Genomic DNA, 18637 nt, shown 5'->3' on the forward strand with positions numbered 1-18637 from the left:
GACTGGACCAATATGATGTTTACTGATTGATATCTGCCACCTCCGCTCTCCCAGGCCATCCCTCCCAAGTCGCATCTCCTGACCAATGCCACCATGACTTCTTGAAGCTCCCTAGGCCCATAGACTTATGTACATTTTAAAACCTTTTGAATTCACTCTACCTCACCCTTAGTTTCCCTTTGTCCCTTTTCCCTTCCCCAAGTTTCTAGTATCTAAACACCATCAAATGTCAGTTAATCTTGTCCCTGAGATATTGAAGGGATTAAAGACATGCCATCTCAATGTATCCCAAATGAACAGATCAATTATTTTAACTTGAAATCCCCAGAGGAACTGCAACATCAGAAATGGCCACTGTCCCATGTCTTCCTGCATGTAGCAAATCACAGACATTCTTTCGAGAGGAACGTCTTTCCTATACCAAAGCTGGAAAAGAGCCTGGGCCATCAGAGACTGGTAACCTGGGCTGAGGCAAACATGAATAAATGCTTTTTAAAGTTACATTTGCTTTCCATTTAGCATTTACACCCTCCCCTCCCCCAACCTGGCAACATGCTAGGCCAGTGATTCTGGTGCTGCGGTCCTGTAATTAGTTCCTCAGGCAACCTCAATCTTAAAATTAATTTGTTGCTACATCATAGCTGTGATTTTACTGTTATGAATCATGGTGTAAACATCTGATATATGCGATCCCTGTGAAATGACTGTTTCCAACCCATAGGCTAAGGACCACTGCTCTAGAGTTCACTATGGTGGCCAGGACATCTGTAAATCCTGATATCTCTTCTCAAGTTTATTGGTTTTTGTCTAAAAGGTACAAGAACAGCATACTCTGGTCATTTCTCTGGACTTTAATTTCCTGTAAAGATCCCCATGTAAATGCAAAAGTAATAAAAGTTGCATGTTTTTCTCTTGTTGATCTGCTCTTGTATAAAACTGGTTTTCCATACCCAGTAAAAGCCATATCAGCTGACCTTCATAAAGACTTATTTGCTGGGCAAAGCCCACTTCAACTCATTCTATAATATATGCTTAAGGACATATGTTTACTGTTCAAAACAATGAAATGTAATCAATCATTTTCCTGAAATTTTGTGTTGCATAATGAAATGATGCTTTCAAAACAGCTTTTCCTGTGCTTGTGTTTTTCTTATCGTTCACTTTACACGTCCTAGCTGATGTGTGACTAGACTCATCCAAGATATGAGAGTAGTCAGGACTACAGATGTATAATAAAACATAAAGCGTAGTTCCAGATACTCCTTTGGGTGCACGGAGCATATTTTATTTTCTAGAATAAGAACTTCCTCCTTAGATTTTTAGGCAATAATTTTAAAAACTAATCCTGGTGAGACATGAGAAGGCTTCTAGATTTCAGAGGCTCAGGGGAAGACGCTAACACTGACATTCTCCAGGTGACCAAGTCAGAGTTTCACAATGGGGATAATCATGGTACCTGTTTCATAGCACAGCTCTAAGGTAAATGAGAAAACACATGCAAAGCTCTTAACATGGTGTCTGGCACATATTCCCCCTCACACACTAAATACTAGCCATTACTACGATCCTTTCACTATTATTGGTTGCAGATCTTCTCAGTGACCCTGTTTCGTGATTGAGGCATTTATAATGAAGCAGGAACTGCTCAGGGAAAAGGAAGTCTACTCAGTTAGGCTGGCTTTCTCACTAAGAGGACCATCACTCTCGCTGCAGGTGGCCCACTTACCACACTAGAAACCTGTTGGGAGGCCCAGCTCCTTTCAGGCTTGAGAAGCCCGGTCCTAATGAAATCACTCCAGAAGGCAGATGTGTGTTCTAGAAACGCCACCCCAAAGCAGAATGTGTAACACCAACTCGAGGGCCAGTGAGAGGCTGGTACCAAACGTCAACTCAAGAGTCTGCACATAGGCCTTTAGATAGAAGGACCAATATTTAAAAATTAAATTTAACTGACGTTCTCTCAGTATGGATTTACAGAATCGACCAGGACTATGAATATGCCTGCAAGGGAACTACTGTGCACATTTAAAGATAAGAAGGTTGAAAGAGACAAAGGGATGATGTGTTACAGTCTAGGACTTTAAGCACAGTCGGTCAGAGCCCAAGCTCCTGTCCTTCTATTCTACCACCCAGAGCCTTGGACGGGCAGCTTGCTCATCAAGTGCTGATCATTACAATATGCTATATTAAACCGGAAAATCTACACTCACTCATAGAAGTGTTACTATCCCATTTCAAATGTTCATGGAAATATGGTTCTGTTTATCATCAGTATAATGAATAAAAAAAAATTAGAAGCAAGAGAGAAATTCCCAAGAGCTTTCTTTTAAATGGAGTGAAAGCCTAGCCTGCAGGGTCACTGAGCTGGGCTGGGAAAAAAAACAAAAAACAAAAAACAAAAACAAAAAACCCTCTCCCAGTGAATTGTGACTATCTGATTCCAAGCCTCTCTGCAATGTTTCCCTTTTGTCCCTCCTCATCAGTGCAGGTTATTTCTCTGCCCTCACCTGGGCTAGCCTGGAAATGTCCTCTGGTTAATGGAATTGAGTAGGAGTATCAATCTACTATTTTGAACCAATGAGCTTTTTCAGTTATTGCTTGTTAAAACAGGGTGTTGTGTAGTCCAGGTTGGCCTCCGACTCTAAGTAGCTGAGACTGGCTTCAACTCCTGATCCTCCTGCCACTGTCCGCCAAGTTCTAGGATCTCAGGTGTGCACCACTATGCATGGCTTGGACCACATGAACATGAAGACCTGTTGGAGGTTCTCCCTTCTGCCTACCTCTGCGCAGCACTGTGGTCCACTCCATCTTCCTTCTGATAACATTCAACACTGCACCACTCAGCCTGTGATTATGCACAGCTTTGTGACAGTTATTAAACATTTCAAAATATTAAACACTTTCTTTTAAAAATTGCTTTAACATGTTTAAGACTTGTATTCCTAGGCTGATCTCAAGCTTATAGAAACCAATCTCGGCCTGAAATCAATATCTTCTGAAATACGTGGAGCAGCCAAGGAGCACAGGGCATACCTCCAACACTTTTAATTTCATCAACTGAAGCATAAACACACAGAAATTAGAAACGATCCCCCTTCTGAAGACAGTCTTGCTTTAAGTTTTTCAGGATATACTGCTTCCTCTGTTCCACTAGACTTCAGTCCATGAGATGCTCAGTGACTATGAACGACTTATGGACCCCATAGCAAAACAAAGGGCCCTATAATCTCAGTGCACGAGGCACCTGCTTTACAAAAGAAAGCAAATGTTTTACATGCCCTAAATGCATGATCTAAGGAAAAGTGCATAGGTACACGATTATTGCTTGACTGAATACCACAGCAAGCATGGGTATAAGTCAAGATCCACACCGAGCAACATTGTCTACAGGGGTCATTTGCAACTGAATTATCAGCACATGATACATGATTGCATTAAAAACAAAACACGTAGACAAGCAAAAATAAGAAACTAGAGTTATGTGCATTCTCTGTCCTCAGCAATGAGGACACATGTACTTTGTCTTCAGACAATGCTACTGGGCCATGAGAAAGAATGGCATTGGGTTTATAGTTGAGGAACCAGTCAGGCCAGGCATGCAGTCTTTAGTTGTGTGGAGAACACCGATCACCAGGCAGCAGAACTGAAGACTGCCTGAAGACCGATGTCTAGCTCTAAAGCACAAGGCTTCACAAAGCAGAGCTATTACTTTTCTGTGTGTGAGTCCTTTTTCCTCTGGGCTATTTTTCTTCATTTAAAATACAGAGAAATTGAGGAGGAAGTAAAAATTCAATGAAGCCATTTATCATTCAGGGAAATTTATAGCTCAACATGAGTAAAATATAATGGGGAAGATGAGCTTTGGTCTCTCAAGGCCAGGAGAAAAAAAAAAAAAAACACAATTCTTTCCCACAGTGACAGCAAACCCAGAACCCAGGAGGAACACAGGCTAAGCCAAGGCTATCATCTTTTAAGTAACAATTTACATGTCTCTATTCAAATTTCTCAGGTATCCGAAATCCTTAGACCCATTCAGGAGGCCAGAAATAGATGTTCATAGGATAAACAACAATGACAATAGTCTTAAGAGCTCATTAAGTTCTTAGTTGCTTGGTCTGAGTGACAGAAAAACGTATCTGAGACCAGAATTCTCCAAATGCAAAAAATAAAGACAGTTATTATTAACTGCAATTCTGGATTGTGATTGCTGAATTTTGTAGAGAGGTGCTGTGTGGAACAATTGTGTTTGTCTTTCACACTGCTTCTCAGCAAAATGAAGCAAAGTACAGTGTGGAGGACTGTCTTGAGTGGATGTTACACCTGTCAATAAAGCTCTGTTTAGCCAATCAACTGGGCAGAAGGACAGGAAGTAGAAGAGGGACTTTCTGAAGAGGGGGAGGAGACTGCAGTTAACAGAGTTGACATTGACAGTTGACAGGGAGTTGGGGGGAGAGAAGCCGCTGGAGGACCATTAGTTGGCAAGTGTTTGGGATATATGTAGGTTATGAGGATTAGAGTAGTTTATTTTAGTTTATTGTTAGATTAGTAGCAGTTTAGATTCTGCCCTGCATAGTGCTTGCAGCTTTGAGTTACGTTTCAGACTCTTTGCGTCAGTTATTGGCTTCCTAGGCCCAACAGATACAATTTAATCGTAACACTACAGATGAAAAAAGAAAAATGAGTGGACCCATAGTGAGGACAACATATAGTGAGGGGGGTTATTAGCCTTGAGAGGCTTCCACAGGTTTTAGAAGATTTAAAGGACATGGGAACATATTGCCAGAACATGAGGGTTCTGAAAGTCCATGCTTAGGCTATGTAGCAGGAGCTTCTGAGGAGAGATGGAAAACCATAGCCCTGGGTGTGCACCCAAACTTCTATGGCCACAGTGAGGCCCGAGGTGGAACTTAAAGCAGCAGAGCTACTGTCATAGTTACAGCCTGGGATAAAGAGGCTCTGTTCCAGTCTTAGGTTCAGGAATATATGCATTAACAAATTCAAAATAAGAAAACGAGACTCTTAGGTTTAAAAAAATTACCTCCAAGCCTGTCATGGTTATGCATGCTTTTAATCCCAGCACCCAGGAGACATTGCTATGCATTTGAGTCCAGTCTGGTTTACATAGCAAGTTGCAGGCCAGCCCAAACTACATAGTGAGACTCTCACTCTGTCTCTGTCTCTGTCTCTGTCTCTGTCTCTCTGTATGTATGTATATATGAGTGTGTATATATGTATAAAAATATGTATTTCTAAGGTGTAGCAAAGGGAATGAACAGGAAAGTTGGACAAAGGTTTATGATTATCACAGATTCTTCTATAACATGTTTTGTTTTTAAAATCATCCTATGATCCACACACATATGGTCACTTGATTTTTGACAAAGAAGCCAAATCCATTCAATGGAAAAAGGGTAGCATCTTCAACAAATGGTGCTGGTCTAACTGGAGTTCTATGTGTAAAAAAATGAAACTGGACCCATATTTGTCACCTTGCACAAAACTCAAATCCAAGTGGATTAAAGACCTCAACATAACACCAGAGACACTAAGCCACTTAGAAGAAAAAGTGGGAAAGAGCCTGGAACATATTGGCACAGGAGACAACTTCCTGAACAGAACACCAACGGCGCAGGCCTTAATGTCAACCATTAATAAATGGGACCTCATGAGGCTGAGAAGCTTCTGTAAGGCAGGAGACACTGTCAAGAGAACAAAGCGACAGCCTACAGAATGGGAAAAGATCTTCACCAACCCTACATCTGACAAAGGTCTAATATCCAAAATATATAAAGAACTCAAGAAATTAAACACCACCAAACCGAATAACCCAATTGAGAAATGGGGCTTGGAACTAAACAGAGAATTCTCAACAGAGGAGTATCAAATGGCTGAGAAACACTTAAAGAAATGCTCAACCTCCTTAGTCATCAGGGAAATGCAAATCAAAACAACTCTGAGATTCCATCTTACACCCATCAGAATGGCTAAGATCAAAAACTCAAGTGACACCACATGCTGGCGAGGATGTGGGGAGAGAGGAACACTCCTTCATTGCTGGTGGGAATGCAAACTAGTACAGCCACTTTGGAAATCTATCTGGTGCTATCTCAGAAAAATGGGAATAGGGCTTCCTCAAGACCCAGCTATCCCACTCCTTGGAATATACCCAGAAGATGCACTACCACAGAACAGGGACATATGCTCAACCATGTTCATAGCTGCCTTATTCATAATAGCCAGAACATGGAAACAGCCTAAGTGTCCCTCAGTAGAAGAGTGGATAAAGAAACTGTGGTACATATACACTATGGAATACTACTCAGCTATTAAAAACAAGGAATTCCCGAAATTTGTGGATAAATGGATTGAGCTAGAAATGATCATAATGAGTGAGTTAACCCAGAAGCAGAAAGAATCAAATGGTATATACTCACTTATATCTGCATACTAGCCCAAGGGGCATGTCCCACGAAAGCCTTCACTTACCAGGAAACTGGGACAGAGGGGAAGGCATCCTATTGGGACTCTAAATGAGAGACGCATGGGAGAATAGCAAAATAAAAGGATACAGATGGTCATAGAAATCTACAAGTAGAATAATATGATAGGCAGATTTGGGCCCATGGGTCCCGCTCAAACTAAGGCACCAGCCAAGGACAATACAGGAGGTAAACTTTAAACCCCTTCCCAGATCTAGCCAATGGTCAGAATATTCACCACAGTTGAGTGGAGAGTGTGATACGACTTTCTCACATACTCTGGTGCCTCACATTTGACCATGTCCCCTGGAGGGGGAGACCTGGTGGCACTCAGAGGAAGGACAGCAAGTAGCCAAGAAGAGACTTGATACCCTATGAGAATATACAGGGGGAAGTAATCCCCCTCAGGAACAGTCATAGGGGAGGGGAATAATGGGAAAATGGGGGGGGGGGGAGGAATGGGAGGATACAAGGGATGGGATAAACATTGAGATGTAACAAGAATAAATTAATAAAAAAAAAAAAAGAAAAAGAAAAAAAAAATAAAATCATCCTATGAATGATTTTAGTAAAAATAACAACTTCACATTGAAAAACAAGCCAAATACACACATAGTATAATCGTCAATATAGCAGGAAGAAAGATTATTATTTAGCTATCTAAAGAATTCCTAGGGGTTGGGGATTTAGCTCAGTGGTAGAGCACTTGCCTAGCAAGCACACGGGCCCTGGGTTTGTTCCTCAGCTCTAGAAAAAAATAAAGACAAGAAAGAATTCCTACAGTATAAGAAGGGGGGAAACAATAAAAAAAAATGGTCAAGTAATTTGAATAGTCAACTAAAAGAAAAATTGAGCAGTCAACACACCTGTGAGTATATTATCAGTCTCTCAGATATAAGGAAAAGACAAACCAAACCAATTTTTTAAAAATCAGGTACTATTTCAATATGCCAGTGCTGGCAAAGGAGTGCGGGTTGGCACCTGGCATGGGCAAAAGAAAAGCTGTCACCACATCTTTGGAGAGGAGTTTGGCAATGTCCATGCACTCTATCTCTGGTGGTTAATAGGGACTGTCAAACTGAAAGGATTTAGAATCACCATGGAAACAAATCTCTGGCTACTTTTATGAGGGATTAACTAGATTAAAATAATTGAGGGAAGAACAACACACACACACACACACACACACACACACACCTGCACATCTACATTTAAGGTGGTTCCAATCCATGGGCTGGAGTCCCGGGCTGAATTTCAAAAAGGAGAAAGGTAGGTAGCACAAGAGTCTATCTTTCTCTGCTCCCTGACTCAAGATGCACCACGGCCAGCTGCCTCCTACTCCTCCCACCATGCTTTCTCTACCACAGTACACTATATCCCCTGAAATCATAAGCTGAGCAAGCTATTCCACCCTTAAGCTACTTTTTAGTCAGTCGCTTTAGTCAGAACAACAAGAGGAGAGAGTGACCTGCTCTCTAATCAGAAATCACCTTCCTGCTGCATGTACTAAAGAATCACATGGAGCTGTGTCCTCAGAGGGACCAGCACAGCAACAAGCAACTGGGAGCAGCTGAATCCTAATGCAAACAGTCACACTGACAAAAATAGCTAATGCACATTAGATGTTTATCATGTGCCAGAGCCTTAGCCAGGATTATATGTACACATATGTGTAAGTATTTGAGGTATATACATGTATATGTAATTACACACACACACAAATTAATCTCATCCTGACCATCTCCCTATGAGATTGATACTATTGTTATATTTCTTTTCCAAGCATTACAGTGTGTGTGTGTGTGTGTGTGTGTGTGTGTGTGTGTGTGTGTGTGTGTGTGTTGTATGTAAACTGAGGTAGCATCTAGCACAGAAATACAATGGATAGAGCTTTTGAAAGACCTACATTTGTCATGGGTCATGACAAATTTCCCAAACAGTAGTGAGTAAACATCAAATTGAAGACTGACACGAGCACTGCCGTAACATTATTCTGCCAGCACTCAGAACACTACACGTTGGGTATAGATTTATAGAGAAACAAGTGATAAAATAAGCCCATTAAACATAATTCCTTCCATAAAAAGTGAAGAAGAGGAAGGAAGGGGACTAAGTGGAGATACGAAAGGAGTTTAATATGCATTGTAATGTTTTTTGAGCCAGTGCCTCATGTACCCTAGGCTGGCCTGGCGCTCCCCACTCTGCTAAGAGTGACCTTGAACTCCACATCCTCCGGCTCCCACCTCAAAGTGCTGGCATTGCAGGTGTGCACCTGGATGCATCTGGCCCGCATTTGTAGTGCTATGCTAAAATTACAGGCAGTCTATATTCTACTAGATGATTGTGTGTCAAAGCCATGTAGTCAAATTAAGTTCAGAGTCTTTCACTAATGCATTCATTCTATACGTTTCCCCAAGTTGATTTCTCCTAGCTACACAAATCATGCCATCGCATTATGCATTGGCTAGAGGACTAGAAGCTTCCTTCAGAGTCATCCCACATCCCACACCAAGTCAGCAAGAACTGCTCATTCCACTTCCGCCATTACTCTCCCAGCACCATCTTGATCATCCTACTGCTCCTTCTTTTTTTAAAAATGTGACTTTTTCTCATTATGTAATTACTTTGCGTTATGCGTATTTTGCCTACATATCTGTGCACTAAATTTGTGCCTGGTGCCTGTGGAGTTCAGAAAAGGAAGTCAAATCTCCTGGAACTAGAGTTACAGGTGGCTGTAACCTGCCGCGCGGGAGCTGGGAATTGAACCCAGGTCCATCTGGAAGATGGAGAGTACCCTTAATCTCTGAGCCGTGTCTCCAGCCCCTCTTACTGGTTATTCTTAACACTACCATTGCTTTCTACTTAGTTGACTGTGAAGCTTGCATAGTAAGGCATTTTCTTTGCAGCTGGCAGCTAACAAATTCTGATCTGTTCTCCTGCTCAGAGTCTCTTATTTGTTTCCCTGTGACCCTAAGACTTTCAGCACAGTATCAAGTAGTCCTGCTTCTTAGCTGTAGCCCATCACAGCAAGGCTGGACTTTGCTCACTAGCTCATTTTCCTGCTAAACTAGGTGTCCTTCCCCACAGCCTCACCAGATTCCTCTCAGCTTACATTAAAGGCATCGTTGTTTGAGGTGTTTGCCTTGCTCATTTGTCCCTCTGCTTAGAGCATCCTCTTTCTCCAAACTCTGGCTCTTGCTTCACAGCTCACATGGACATCTCCTTTAGAAATCCTCCCTGTGTACCTCCGTAATTGCCAGTCTAATTTGATGTCTTTTTGTTATTTTATGAAATCGTTTAGGTTCCGTTAGCTCAGTTACCCCACTCCACAACATTCATTGACTTATCTCTCTTCTAATAGAGCAGTGGCCAGCAATGAAGCCTTCTAGCCAAGTCCAGACCATTGCCAGTTTTTATAAGCCTAATTACTGTGGGGCAGAATATTCCTTGATCTATGTGTTATTTGTGACAGCTTTCTGGCTATAATAGCAGATCTGAATAGTTGTGACAGAAATGAAAGGTCCCATAAAATATGGCCATTCAGAGAACAATCTTGCAAGCCTGCGCTAGACTATAAATTCTTATAGGATATGGTACATTTTGTTCATCTTTGAATCTGTAGTTCCTAAGTTCCTAGTATAGGTTAAGTTCTAAATAAACATGGTAAACTAAACAACTGAGTGGACCAGAATATTAGACTTGAAGTAATACAATGGAAAGATAATCTGAATGTTGAAAACCTTTAATCCCATTTCTTCTTTACTTATTTTTTTTCTTTCTTCCTTTTTTTAATTTTTTTATTATTAATTTCTTCAAATTACATCTCAGTTGTTAGCCCATCCCTTGTATTCTCCCATTCCTCCCTCGCTCCCGCTTCCCCCCCATTCCCCTCCCCTATGTCTGTGACTGAGGGAGACCTCCTCCCCCTGTATATGCTCATAGGGTATCGACTCTCTTCTTGATGACCTGTTATCCTTCCTCTGAGTGCCACCAGGCATCTCCATCCACGGGACATGGTCAAATATGGGGCACTAGAGTTTGTGTGAAAGTCAGATCTCCTTCTCCACTTAACAGTGGAGAATGTCCTGTCCATCGGCTAGTCTGGGTAGGAGTTTGAAGTTTACTGCCTATATTTTCCTTGACTGGTGTCATATTTTGAGGAGGACCCTAGGGCCCAGACCCGACTATAGTTTTCCAGGACCCTCTGGATCCTTCTATTTCCTCATTCTCCCAGGCTTCTCACACCTAAAGTCTCAATAGGATGTCCTCCCCTCTGACCCACTTTCCTGTTAGGTAAAGTTTTCCATGGGGACGTACCCCTTGGGCCAGTGTCTCGATATAAGTGAGTATATACCATTTAACTCTTTTTGCTTCTGGGTGAACTCACTCATTATGATAATTTCTAGTTCAATCCATTTGTCCACAAATTTCGGGAATTCCTTGTTTTTAATAGCTGAGTAGTATTCCATAGTGTAAATGTACCACAGTTTCTTTATCCATTCTTCTACTGAGGGACACTTAGGCTGTTTCCATGTTCTGGCTATTATGAATAAGGCAGCTATGAACATGGTTGAGCATATGTCCCTGTTCTGTGGTAGTGCATCCTCTGGGTATATTCCAAGGAGTGGGATAGCTGGGTCTTGAGGAAGCCCTATTCCCATTTTTCTGAGAAAGTGCCAGATAGCTTTCCAAAGTGGTTGTACTAGTTTGCATTCCCACCAGCAATGAAGGAGTGTTCCTCTCTCTCCACATCCTCACCAACATGTGGTGTCATTTGAGTTTTTGATCTTAGCCATTCTGATGGGTGTAAGATGGAACCTCAGTGTCGTTTTGATTTGCATTTCTCTGATGACTAACGAGGACGAGCATTTCTTTAAGTGTTTCTCGGCCATTTGATATTCCTCTGTTGAGAATTCTCTGTTTAGTTCCAAGCCCCATTTCTCAATTGGGTTGTTTGGTTTGGTGGTGTTTAATTTCTTGAGTTCTTTATATATTTTGGATATTAGACCTTTGTCAGATGTAGGGTTGGTGAAGATCTTTTCCCATTCTGTAGGCTGTCGCTTTGTTCTCTTGACAGTGTCTCCTGCCTTACAGAAGCTTCTCAGCTTCATGAGGTCCCATTTATTAATTGTTGACATTAAGGCCTGGACTATTGGTGTACTGTTCAGGAAGTTGTTTCCTGTGCCTATGTGTCCCAGGCTCTTCCCCACTTTTTCCTCTAACTGAATTAATGTCTCTGGTTTTAAGTTGAGGTCTTTAATACACTTGGACTTGAGTTTTGTGCATGGTGACAAATAAGGATCTAATTGCATTTTTCTACATGTAGACATCCAGTTAGACCAGCACCATTTGTTAAAGATGCTATCATTTTTCCATTGAATAGATTTGGCTTCTTTGTCAAAAATCAAGTGAGCAAATGTGTGTGGATTCATCTCTGGGTCTTCAATTCGATTCCATTGATCTACCAGTCTATTGCTTTGCCAGTACCATGCTGTTTTAATTAATGTTGCTCTGTAGTACAGCTTGAGATCAGGTATGGAGATTCCTCCGGAGGATCTTTTGTTGTATAGGATTGTTTTTGCTATTCTGGGTTTTTTATTTCTCCATATGAATTTGAGAATTGATCTTTCAATATCTTCAAAATATTTTGTAGGTATTTTGATAGGGATTGCGTTGAATCTGTAAATTGCTTTTGGTAAGATGGCCATTTTTACTATGTTGATTCTCCCGATCCACAAACAAGGTAAATCCCTCCATCTTCTGATGTCATCTTCAATCTCTTTCTTCAGAGGTTTGAAGTTTTTTTCGAATAAGTCCTTCACTTGCTTGGTTAGAGTTACTCCTAGATATTTTATATTGTTTGTGGCTATTGTGAAGGGAGTAGTTTTCCTAATTTCTTCCTCTGCCTGTTTGTCATTTGTATACAGGAAAGCTACTGACTTTTTTGAGTTTATTTTGTATCCTGCCAATTTGCTGAAGGTGTTTATCAGCTGTAGGAGTTCTCTGGTGGAATTTTGCGGGTCACTTATATACACTATCATATCATCTGCAAATCTTCCTTTTTTTTGAGACAGGGTTTTTTTTTTTTTTTTTTTTTTTGTGTGTGTGTGTGTGTGTGTGTGTGTGTGTGTGTGTATAGCCTTGGCTGTCCTAGAACTATCTCTGTGGATCATGCTGGTGTTCTCACAGAAATCCACCTGCTTCTGCCTCCCAAGTGCTGGGATTAAAAGGAATCCACGACTACCACCTGGCTCTCCTTTACTTCTTGAATGTACAAAATTTATCATAACAAATAAGCTTACATCATTATATCTTAAAAATATTTCATGTTTTATATGCTGGACTCCATGCCCTTCAAGCCAGTAACTTAAACTTTATACATAACTCTGACAACATATTGTAGTCACTGAGGAGGTTCAGCATGAATGCTCACTCACAGGATGCCGTAGGGAAGACATCAGGCTTTGTTAAGACTTCTTTTTTGTTTTGTTTTGTTTGCTCTGTTATATCATTTTTAAAAATTAATGTACTTATTCACTTTATATCCTTGTCACAGCCCTATCCCTCTTCTCCTCCCACTTTCCCTCTTTATCCTCCTCCTCCTCCCCTATTCTTTAGAATAGGGGATTCCCCCCCTTCCCATCTATCCCAGCTGATCAAGTCACATCAGGACTGAGCTTGTCCTCTTCCCTTGTGGCCTGGTGAGGCAGTCCCATCAGGGGGAAGAGTAAATCTGGCAAGAGAGTCCATGTCTGAGCCCCTACTCCACTTACTAGAGGACCCACATGAACCCTGGGCTGTCCATTGGCTACATCTTTACAGTGGGCTTAGGTCCAGCCCATGCAAGGCCCTTCGTTGGTGCTTCAGTCTCAGCAGGCCCCTCTGGGACCTGGTTAGTTGGCTCTCTTGGTCTTCTTGTGAAGCTCCTGTCACCTCCAGGTCCTTTTCTCCTTCCCCCTACTTTTCTGCAAGACTCCCTACATATTGCCCAATGTTTGGCCATGAGTCTCAGCATCTGCTTCGAGGTGTTGCTGGGTGGAGCCTTTCAGAGAACAACTCTGCTAGGCTCCTGTCTGCAAGCATAGCAGAGTATCATTAATAGTTTCAGAAGTTGGTTCTCTCCCATGAGATGGGTCTTGGGTTGGGCCAGGCATTGGTTGAACAGTCCCTCTATCTCATCTATATTTACCCCTGCACATCTTGGATCAAAGTTTTTGTGGGTGGGTTGGTGTTCCCCTCCCTCTACTAGGAGACTTGTCTAGTCAGAGGGTATCCTCTTCAGTCTTTATGGCCTCTGCTACTAGGAGTATCTGCTAGCCAAAACCATATAATGGGAAAAAAAGACAGCATCTTCAACAAATGGTGCTGGTCTAACTGCATGTCTATGTGTAGAAAAATGCAAATAGATCCATATTTATCACCTGGCACAAAACTCAAGTCCACCTGTATCAATGACCTCAGCATAACATCAAATACACTAAATCTATTAGAAGACAAAGTAGAGAAGAGCCTTGAACTCATTGGCACAGGAGACAATTTCCTGAACAGAACACCAATAGCTCAGGCTCCAAGATCAACAATTAAATGGGACCTCTTGAACTGAAAAGTTTCTGTAAAGCAAAGGACACTGTCAATAGAATGGGAAAAGATCTTCACCAATCCTACATCCAACAAAGAGCTAATATCCAAAATATATAAAGAACCCAAAACATTAAACACCAACAAACAAAATAACACAACTAAAAAAAATGAGGAACAGGGCTAAATGGGACAGAGGGGAGGACATCCTATTGGGACTCTAGGTGAGAGAATCATGAGAGAATGGGGAAATAGAAGGATCCAGAGGGTCCTAGAAACCTACAAGAAGAACATTATGACTGGCGGATCTGGGCCCAGGAGTCCTGCTCAAACTATGGCACCAGCCAAGGACAATACATGCAGTAAACTTCAGACCCCTACCCAGATCTACCCAATGGACAGGATATTCTTCACAGTTGAGTGTAGAATGGGGTCTGACTTTCACACAAACTCTGGTGTCCCATATTTGACCACATCCCCTGGGTGGGGAGACCTGGTGGCATACAGAGGAAGGATAGCAGGCTACCAAGAAGAAACTTGATACCCTATAAGCATATACAGGGGGCAGAGGTCCTCCTCAGTCACAGTAATAGGGGAAGGGAGTAAGGGGAAAATGGAAGGGAGGGAGGTATGGGAGGATACAAGGGATGGGATAACAATTGAGATGTAATATGAATAAATTAATAAAATACATTTTTAAAAAATAGAGATTTCTCAACAGAGGGATATCAAATGGCTGAGAAGCATTTAAAGAAATGCTCAATATCCTTGGTCATCAGGGAAATGCAAATAAAAATGACTCTGATATTCCATCTTACACCTGTCAGAATGGCTACAATAAAAAACTTAAGTTCCAGCACATGTTGGAAAGGAGAAGAAAGGGGAACATTCTTCCATTGCTGGTGGGGGTGCAAACTTGTACAACCACTTTGAAAAATCAATCTGGTGCTTTCTCAGAAAATTTGGAATAGCTTTACCTCAATACCCAGCTATACTACTCCTGGGCATATACCCAAAAGATGCTCCACCACACAACAAGGACACTTGCTCAACTATGTTCATAGCAATTTTATTCCTAATAGCCAGAATCTGGAAACAATGTAGATGTCCTTCAACCGAAGACTGGATAACGAAACTGTGCTACATTTACACAATGGAATACTACTCAGCTATCAAAATCAGGGAAATGATGAAATTAGTCAAGACTTCTTACATCATTCTGAGAACTGTTCTATATCAGCAGCTCTAAGGAACTGGCACTCCGAGGCAACTCAAGAATCTTAGTGACCGAATGTAAACTAACAACAAACTCAAGTTGTGCTAATTTATGTTCTCATCAAGCAAAATAAAATTGGTAATTGGAGAAAATCATCTATTAAAACAGAAACTAAAAGGATTCATGTAGAATTTAATTCTATAAAGACAGAGAATTTTATCTGAGTTCTTAGCTATTGCATTCTCTCAGAGTGGTACCTGGCATTAATAAATAACCAGTAAACAAACTGCTTTCAATGGATCAGAAACTATTGATATCAAATATTCCACGAAAACAAATTAGTAAGTATAGGTTTTTTATTCATCACAGAAAGCTTTAAGTATATAAACACTATATAATTTCTTTGAGACAGAGTCTTGTTATATAGCCCAGGCTAACTTCAAACATGTGATTCTCCTGGCCCAAGCTCTTAAAAGCTAGGATTGCAGGTGTGTGTCACTATACACCCATGTTGTCTTCTGGGCATAATTAACAGTACATTGTACTTATGATTTCAGCAGTGTGGTTACCTGTGCAAGATCAAGCTAGTAACAGTCCAGTATGGATAGGGAGGGGCTCATGAGGCCCCACCCCTCACTGAGGTGCTGCTAGCATTTGATGCTTCTGGGGAAGAAAGATGATTTGTCTTTGTGAGTATGGCCACTCGAAAGTTTCCCATGCTTCAGTGAATGGCCCACACCCAAGAGCATATGAACAGCAGGAATTGGACAGCTGTAACTGGGCATCAGGAACTGGACAGCAGGAACTGGACACAGTGAGTTGTGAAGTTGAGCGGGATCATATTGGGGAGTGACTGAAGGGGAGTTGGAGATGGGGGGCGATCAAAATAAATTGTATACATGTTTGAAATTCACAAAGAATAAATAAAATGTTTTAAAAAGAAAAACAAAAGACACTGCTATGACTAATCCTACCGTGTCCCATTTTAAAAGCCAGTATTTACTTTAAAAGGTCAGTTTTAATCTGAAAATGCTATGAGGACATGAACAGCCATAAAGGACAGCAATGTTAATTGTTACCTAAACAAATAAACTACATACTGCGTGAAAGGCACCCTAAGGAATTAACCAAACACCTGAGCCTCCCCAGGACAGTCTGCAAGTGATTACAGGTCAGAAAGGCAACATGTGAGCCTAGTTTATAGTGGCCCACACATGAGTTTTTTCCCTGTCTGTCTGCTTTCCACAAAATGACAAAAGCAATGACACAGCCCTGTCAAATTCTTATATCTGAAAAGTGCTTTTTAGCTATGCCCACAGACTTGGGAAAGAAAAAACACCAGGAACACAAAATAAGAAGTTAAAATAAAAAGAATGCGTCAAGGCAACTGATTTAAAGTACTACACATCACAAAACTGGAGTGTGCTTCCTCAGGAAAACAGGGAAAATATATCATAAACCTTTTTTCCCCCCGGTGATTTTCTAAGCTTTGGTTTACTCCTATTCACAGGACATGATAAAACGGTCGCTTTTCAGTTAAGGGAATCTTGTCAGATTACATTCGTGTTCAAATCACCACTGGTTTATGAGAAACCTCAGGCTGAAAGATTTATCAGACCTGTGGGGAAATATGCACACTTCCTACAGGAAGCGCCAGCTTTATCTTCATAGATTTGAGTGGTTGCAACACAAATGCCCCCCGCTTTCTAGCCTGAACTTTCTACGAGTTCATGGAAGTAATGAATTGCTGAGATTAATTATGGACATGCTAGCTCTCCCCCTTGCAAGGTGAAAAGTCAGGAATGAGTAAAACCAATATTCAACAAGACAGTGCTGCAAGTAAGAATCATGCTCACATATTTAAAAAAAAACACACATTTTAAATACTTTTTACTTATGCCTGTTTCTCTGACTCTCCATTTTCTGAGCACCTTTTCATTTGGCATTTCCTGTTGATACTCCAGAGGGAGAAAATATTTTCACACCTTCCCCTTTTGGAATATTTCTTTAAACCAGTGACATTTTATGCTAAGCAAGATTCAGCTTATCTTTATGAATGATTTGTAAAAAAAAATCTCAGAAGCAATCTCTGCCATTCCTGTTGTATAGGCTGGGTGCTGTACTCTCTTAGGACACATGCATCTCAAAGGTGTTTTAGATCAATTACTTCACCTATTTCCCATGGTAATTTAGGTATCCTCTATATTTTCCATGGTTGATTAGTGCTTATAAATGGAAGCTGTTTTATTTCTTGGAACTATGCTTGAGACTCAGTAACGACTTCACAGGGTTGCTACATGCATGAATGGACAAAGGGCATCAATTTGGTAACCATAGTGACAGATGTGAAACGTTGCAGTGAGCACTCAGTGTATACCAACTCACTAAATATTTGAGCAAGAGGCGTCAGCATGACAAATGTGTAAGTCATTCTTAGTATTTGGAAACCTTGCCAACATTTGAAACTTTATTTCTAAGAGTTGTTAAAATAACACTACCATCTTATTAGCCCATCTAGGGCCTACTTTTCTGGGAAAATGACATATTGCATCATTATTATGAAAAAGGTAATGACATTCTCATTTATTTTTCACCCAAGCAGGAGCTCATTGATTACTACTACTACTACTACTAGTTTTTTCAAGACATGGTTTCTCTGTATAGACTTGGCTGTCCTGGGTTGCTTTGTAGACCAAGCTGGCCTAAAATTCAGAGATCTACCTGCCTCTGCCTCCCCAAATGTGCACCACGGTGTGTGCTACTGTGCCTGGCATCACTTTTACTTTTTATCTCAAAAATATATTTATACTAAAAGATGTAATTAAACTACAGAATATTGCAACCTGTTATGAATTATAAACTTGAAGTCGAAGCTGGGTGCAATGGCACACACCTGTAACCCCAACACTGAGGGAGGCAGAGACAGACAGATCTCTGTGAGTTTAAGGCCAGGCTGGTCTACAAAGCGAATCCAGGATAGCCAAGGCTACACAGAGAAACCCTGTCTCAAACAAACAAACAAACAAACAAAATCCAGAACAAAACAAACAAACAAAAACCCAAACTAAATAAAATAAACTTGAAATTATATTTACTTTTCTTTGCAGATAGGAAATAGCTAAATAAGATAAAGGCTAGCAATGTGGTTCCATGGGTAAATATGCTTCCCATGAAATTATGATGCTCTGAGTTTGGTCCCTGCAACCCATGGTAGAAGAAGAAAAATCACTGTTGAAAGTTGTCCACTGAACACTACAGGCTGGCCATGGAGTACATGCTGCCCCCTCCCTCTTATACTAATAACAGTAAATAAAAATGTAAAATATTTAAGAAGCAGAAGATAAAACAAACCTTTTACTAAATG

General features: G+C 40.9%; 1 protein-coding gene across 3 annotated transcripts in view; it reads right to left on the reverse strand.

Moving 5' to 3' along the window:
* Positions 1 to 18637, reverse strand: part of LOC127204698 (uncharacterized) — a 91513-nt gene that overhangs the window by 32641 nt on the left and 40235 nt on the right. The window lies entirely within an intron of this gene.

This window comes from Acomys russatus, chromosome 20 (assembly GCF_903995435.1).
Source record: "Acomys russatus chromosome 20, mAcoRus1.1, whole genome shotgun sequence".
Classification (NCBI taxonomy): Eukaryota; Metazoa; Chordata; class Mammalia; order Rodentia; family Muridae; genus Acomys; species Acomys russatus.